This window comes from Lampetra fluviatilis, chromosome 21, assembly GCF_964198595.1.
Source record: "Lampetra fluviatilis chromosome 21, kcLamFluv1.1, whole genome shotgun sequence".
Lineage (NCBI taxonomy): Eukaryota > Metazoa > Chordata > Hyperoartia > Petromyzontiformes > Petromyzontidae > Lampetra > Lampetra fluviatilis.
The window spans coordinates 4,335,590-4,341,893 of NC_136295.1; positions in this window are offsets into that span (position 1 = coordinate 4,335,590).

The window sequence follows — 6,304 nt, forward strand, 5'->3', positions numbered from 1 at the left end:
AAATATGGGGGCTTAAGAAATTGACGCATTCAGAATGTAAACAGAAAACGTAAAACTGAGAAAGAAATGCAACTTCTGATAAAATATAGATATATCATTATGCTCACTATCAATTGTACCACATGTCTGGCATGCTAAATCATAGTTTAGTTATAAAAGGCAATTCGTTTCTGCAGTGTTCAAAAGGTTAAGTGTAAAATTGCATAATTGAACACTGCAAACAGCGATAACCACGTCTCCTTTCCGTACAAAATAAACTCAACACATCCGGAGATAACGCCGGACAAAAGCCCTCCGCTTCCTTTTGTCCATACATATCAACGTTCGTCTCCATCGGCGTGCCTCACCCAGTGGTGTAAATTCGACATTCCCTTGACCGGGAGCCGGCCTGTCAACAAAATAACCGCCGTTGGGTTCGCGCACAACGGCGCAACGTTCATCAATCCCAATGGCACGGATGTGCACAGGTGACCCTGCCCATTAATTAACTCGCTGCCCTTCCAATCGTGAGCCGAGCTCTCCGCTATCCACGGCACACACCCAGTGTGGCCAGTTTGTGTTGTGTGTACAGCACTCTGTGTGTATACACACACACACAAACCCCCTTGTTTTTTTAGCATATACAAAAAAAACCTGGACTTTGCTGCTCATTTAACAAATCGTACCATTACCGCCTCTTCATTCCAAACAAGCCATTAGCGTGCCGCCACGCGTGGCAAGGCACCGGGAGATGGACTTTAAATTAGCCCGTTTCGCATATCGCTCCCGCAACACCGATTCATTAGCGCGCCCGCCGAGTGAAATTTCGTGTGTGTGTGTGCCCGGCTCCGTAACCGCCTAGAGGCAATCGTTAAGCACAGACAAAACGACAACGCGGAACACGGCGACACGCGCAAAAAATCCCCTGAAACAGAAAGTCGGCCAGCCTAACAACACAATGGTGTCGGCGAAATAACGCATTTCGTGGTAATTTGATTAGCAACGGCATGTTCGCACTAATCCCGTATTATATCCGCAATTTTCAAATTGTCGGTATGTTTGTATTGTACATGGCTTGTGTATGGGATAGTGTGCGCGCGTGTGTGTGTGTATGTGTGTGTATAGGGAGCGGTAGTGTAGCGGTTAGCGCTACGCTGCGCTATAAACCCGGCAACCCGGGTTCGATTCCCGCTCACGGTCAACACCGGTGACGATTATCTGAACCGGTCCCGGGCCTCCCCCCTAGGTCGACTCAGCCTCAAATGAGTACCTGGTGCGGTGTGTAGACATTGCCACTGGGGAGACAAAGGCGGTCGGGCGTGGTGCTGGCCACCCACCCCGTCGTATACCGTTCCGGCCTTCATAGGTGCTCGCTAACAACACTTGCCCCAACAGTCTGTTAAGGCTATACGGGGGATATTTTATCTTTGTCTTCGTATCAACATTTCACGGAGGGCTTTCGCGACCAACCTCATGACTCGGAATTATTTTCGTTTGGTAAGTCAGACCGTAAGTGTTGTGCACTGTCAGTTTGTGTCGTACAACCTCCTCCACCCGACACAGCCGAACAAATTCAGTTGCCACGTGAATTAACAATTCCGCACTGCTTCAGCACACCGGCGTGTTGAAGGGCAAATCCGCGCGCACTGAACAACTTGATGCGATGTTTGTTTAGTGGCAGCCAATCCTCAGTGTTAACAAACAGCGAAGCGCCGAACACAATTGGTACATGCTGTGGAATTCTTTCCAACATCACCGGGTGTGCTAAAGCAACAATACGTCGCAACATTTGTTACCATGTGACTTCATTTGAATTGGCTGTGTTGGGTGGATGACGGTATGCGACACACATTGTCAGAATACTCACGCGAGGTGACACAAACATCTGTTATGAATCATTGCGTACAAGGCCGTAGCCATGGAGTCAACATTGGGGGGGGACCAAATCTTCCAGAGTGTCTGGGGGTCCCCCCCCCCCAGAAAACAAATTAAATTTGAAAACGAATTTCCTGCCTGAAATATAAAAAAATTCACGAACAGGATGGACTTTTTTTTTTTACAATAATGTCTAATAGTGTATTGTATTACATTGCTCTGTTTTTTTCTTTTTTACCTTTTCTTGTTTCATTGTATGTGTAATGCGGGCGTAAGCGACCTTCCGGATGTGACGTCACGGGGGGTGGAGTCATGTGACGTGGGTGGAAGGTTCGGGTCCTTAAGCGGGTAAACCGGTAGGGGAAGTCAGTCGGGGTGTGAGCGGAAAAGAGTGAGGCCACGCGGGCGAGTGTGGAGAGGGGGGGCTCCGACGGCCATCGGGAGCCAACCCCGAAGACAAGAGGAAGCTGCGGAGTGGTGTGCAGCTGCAGAGGAGACAGCCAGAAGGGCTGCGTGTTAGAGGCAGCGGTGTGGCTGCCAGGAGGAGCTGCGGAGAGAGAGAGAGACAGCACGGGGCGGTCAGAGCTGTGGAGAGAGAGGAGTTGCAGCGAGTACAGCCAAGGGGGGCTGTGTGAGAGAAACAGCAGCGGGGCTGCTGTTGTGGATCGGGCCGACATTGGAGTCAGCACCGTGGAGAAGCTACCGAGTAAAGACAGCCGTGTGGGTGTACAGCACGAACCGAATAAAGGACACTGAGCCAGACATCGTGGTCCAGTCGTTTATTACACTGGTGTCGGAAGTGCAACGGCATGTCGAAACAAGTGAGGAAGAAAGTTAATCCGGCGCCTGCATCGGCTTCTTCGTCCGACGACGACGAACTCCCTCCAACCTCGGATCCTGTTGGGGTGGTGGAGAGAGAGGCGGCCCCTGCTACATTTCAAAGATTGATGGAGCTCGTTTTGACGGGGTTGCAGTGGGAGACGTGTCTTATATATTTGGACGATATTATTGTCTTCAGCCGCACATTTGATGAACATTTGACGCGGCTGGAGACAGTGTTCACGAGGATGCGTTCTGCCAAATTGAAATTCAAACCAAAGAAATGTCACCTACTGCAACGGTCCGTCCGCTATTTGGGGCACATTGTGAGTGCTGAGGGAGTGTCCACGGATCCGGAAAAGACGGCGTGCGTCCGGGATTGGCCGACTCCGGCCACCGTGGGGGATGTTCGGCGGTTTCTGGGATTTGCCTCGTATTACCGAAGATTTGTGCCGGGTTTTGCGACGATTGCGAGGCCCTTGCATCTCCTTACGGGTAAAGGACGGAAGTTTGTTTGGGGACAGCCGGAGGAGGCGGCCTTTCGGAGTCTGCGTGATCTATTGGCCACGGCCCCAACATTGGATTATCCCGATTTCGATCACCCATTCATTCTTGATACGGACGCGAGTGACACAGGTATTGGGGCGGTGTTATCACAGTCTAAAGGGGGTGTAGAGCGTGTCGTGGCGTATGGTAGCCGAGTCTTGTCTCCTGCGGAAACCCGCTACTGTGTCACTCGCAGAGAACTATTGGCGGTTGTTTTTTTCCTACGGCAATTTCGACCATACCTCTACGGTCGTTCTTTTATTGTGCGTACGGATCATGCGGCCTTGCAATATGCCCTTAAAATTGACCAGCCATCCGGACAGTTGGCACGTTGGTTGGACACGCTACAGGAATTTTCCTTCCAAATTCAACATCGGAAGGGAGTGCGCCATGCGAACGCTGACGCACTTTCCAGATTGCCGCGGCGCGCCCCTTGTAAATGTGAGTCGGGGACGCATAGGTGTTTGCCGATTCCTAACCCCCCTCAGCCGCTTACGTTGGCCGTCGAGAAGTCGGACACTCCGATGGAACCGGGACCGGCTGACGGGGTTTTGAATCTGCCGCGGTCTGTCTGGATCCGGGAACAGATGATGGATGAGTCATTGGTGTCCTTGCGGAAGCGGTCTGCTAGGGACAATGGGAGTCCGAGTACGGCTATGGGGCCGCAAACCGCTCTCCGAGATGGTCTGCTTATGTGGCGGGAGGGGTTCCAGGAACGTTGGCGCCTGGTGGTACCAACGTCCTTGCGATTCGAGTTGATTAGGACCCTCCATTGTGACACTCTCTTACATTTAGGGGTGCAGAAGACCTTGTTGACGTTGCAACGTCATTATTTTTGGCACGGCATGGCGACAGATGTCGTAGGGCACGTGCGCGCGTGCCCTGCGTGTGCACGACGTAAGCCGCCGAAACATCCTTACGTGCCGCCTCTCCAGTCGATTCAGGTGTCTCGAGTCAATGAATTGGTGGCACTGGACATATTGGGACCTTTTCCACCATCGGCGAGGGGTAATAAATATTTGCTGGTAGGGGTTGAGTACCTCTCCCGTTGGCCGATGGCCTGGCCGTTGCCCGATCAGTCGGCCGCGGCCATTACCGACGCCTTTTTGTTTGGGTATATTATGGATAAGGGGGCGCCTGAGAGACTCCTCACGGACCAGGGCAGGAATTTCTCTTCTAAATTGTTGGCGGAAGTGTGCGCGGGCCTAGGGACTAAGAAAGTACGGACATCCCCATACCATCCGCAGACGGATGGTATGGTTGAACGGCTGAACAGGACATTGTCTGCCATGCTTTGCCATACCGTGAGTGAACAACAATCAGATTGGGATCTGCACATCCCCGGGGTGCTTTCGGCGTACAGGATGACGCCTCATGCGGCTACAGGATATTCGCCGTTTTACCTTATGTATGGTCGGGAAAACGTGCCGCCGGTGGATGTGCAATTGGGAACTGGGGTGAAGGGACCTCGTAAACCACTTCCTGAATACATTCAGGACACGGTTCGCCGAGTCACGGAGGCGCGGGAGAATGCCCGCGTGGCTACGGCCAAAGCCCAGGCCCGGAACAAGCGATATGCGCGACGGTCTGAGGGGGAGTGCCCTTGGAAGGTTGGGGACCTAGCCTGGCTTCATTGTCCACAGGTACGTCCGGGGACCTCGCCGAAATTGCACAAACCCTGGCATGGTCCCGTACGCCTCATTGCGGTTCCCAACCCACAGTCAGCACGCGTCCAGATTGGGTCTCGTCGCTGGGTGGTGCATACGTCGCGCTTGAAACCATATGTTGCTCCCTTACATGATGCGTCATCCCCCAATGTTGCCTTGCCGGGGTCTGTTGCTGCTGACTCTCCCCTGCCTGCGTCCATTGATCTTGCTAGAGCGCCTGTCGTACCTGTTCCAGACAGGCCGGCCGTGACATTGCGGGGGACGAGGGGCCCTGCTCGGAGGACGCCTGCCAGGTCTGCGGGACCTTCGAGCCCTGCAGCCCTTCCGACCCAGCTGCGGGCACGGTCACAGGACAAGCCCAAGACTAACTCTTTAGGGACACGGGACGTCGGTGGACTTCCAGCTGCGACAGGGGGATTACCCCCTGTCATTCCTCGACTTTCATCGCGTTCCCGTTCTGCGAGTGGGCCGCCGACCGTCCGGGACGGGCCGGCGACCCGCACACGTTCCAAATCGCTTACGTTTCGTTGATTGTTGCTGTCTTGTTATTTTTTTCTTACAGTTGTATTTATTGCATGCTTTTTGTACGTTCGTTGATGTTAATTGCGTTGTTGTTGTTGTTGTTCTTGCTGTTACATTGTACGCTTAGTGTCCTTTAGGGGGGGAAGCTCGGTTCGCCGCATTACGATTTGCTATTGGTCAGCCGAGGTCGGCTGGGATTTTTCTACGGGGGAGGGTGGTGTAATGCGGGCGTAAGCGACCTTCCGGATGTGACGTCACGGGGGGTGGAGTCATGTGACGTGGGTGGAAGGTTCGGGTCCTTAAGCGGGTAAACCGGAAGGGGAAGTCAGTCGGGGTGTGAGCGGAAAAGAGTGAGGCCACGCGGGCGAGTGTGGAGAGGGGGGGCTCCGACGGCCATCGGGAGCCAACCCCGAAGACAAGAGGAAGCTGCGGAGTGGTGTGCAGCTGCAGAGGAGACAGCCAGAAGGGCTGCGTGTTAGAGGCAGCGGTGTGGCTGCCAGGAAGAGCTGCGGAGAGAGAGAGAGAGACAGCACGGGGCGGTCAGAGCTGTGGAGAGAGAGGAGTTGCAGCGAGTACAGCCAAGGGGGGCTGTGTGAGAGAAACAGCAGCGGGGCTGCTGTTGTGGATCGGGCCGACATTGGAGTCAGCACCGTGGAGAAGCTACCGAGTAAAGACAGCCGTGTGGGTGTACAGCACGAACCGAATAAAGGACACTGAGCCAGACATCGTGGTCCAGTCGTTTATTACATATGTAATGGCAGAGATTAGGGATTCATAAAGTACAACCATAACCACAATCATATAAACAGAACTCTATTTTATAGCAATATATTGGGGGGGAGGGGACATTTTGAGCATATTTGAAAATCCCCCCCAATATATATTATAATTACAGC